The following is a 709-nucleotide window of genomic DNA, read 5'->3' as shown; positions in this document are numbered from 1 at the left end:
GCGCATGGCTCTTTACAATTTAGAATACGCTTGGGGAACGTATTGATGGCATGAGGAGAACAGGAGTGCGTGTGTTTTTTCTCTCATTTCATTCTTAACACGCGGACCCATTGCATGCAAGTTGCAAGCACGAACGCTTTCCTTCATGAAGAGCCCCAAGAAATACTCTCAAAAGGTTCCCTTGTGCGGGTTACCGAAAACGTCCTTGTCTCTCCTTCACCTCCGTATTATCTCTTTTTTCTTACCCTTTCTTTTTACGATTTGCTTTTATTTTGCTTCCTTCTCGTCGCTTTTTAGTATCTCTGTTTATCCCACATGAATATCGGGGAGTTATTTCCAGGGAGGATGTTTCATGGAAGGATTTCCAGGAAGGATATTACGTGGCGAACTCCGCCACGTAATCTCCTCCTTGTGTGAGGAGGGAGGGAGAGCGAGAGAGAGAAAAGTAGGCATCTCTTAACATCTAGAGAGAAATAGATAGACATAAAGAGAGACCAAAAAGATAATGATCTCTATCGTAATTTCACCTTTTTTTCTTCTTTCGTACTCGGCGAAAAAATGTCGCTCGCCGCTGCTCGAAGCTCCCGTTGTTGTCCTTGTCCTTATTTTGACTTGAAATTCACCGAAAAGGGTGTCAAAGGAGAAAGCGAAGGGGGGAATTATTTGCCTTGTCTCTGGCCACTGTATCCCGTCTCTGTTTGTCTGCCTG

The sequence above is a fragment of the Penaeus monodon genome, chromosome 24, assembly GCF_015228065.2.
Source record: "Penaeus monodon isolate SGIC_2016 chromosome 24, NSTDA_Pmon_1, whole genome shotgun sequence".
NCBI classification, from domain to species: Eukaryota; Metazoa; Arthropoda; class Malacostraca; order Decapoda; family Penaeidae; genus Penaeus; species Penaeus monodon.
Note: the sequence above shows the minus strand (reverse complement) of the source record.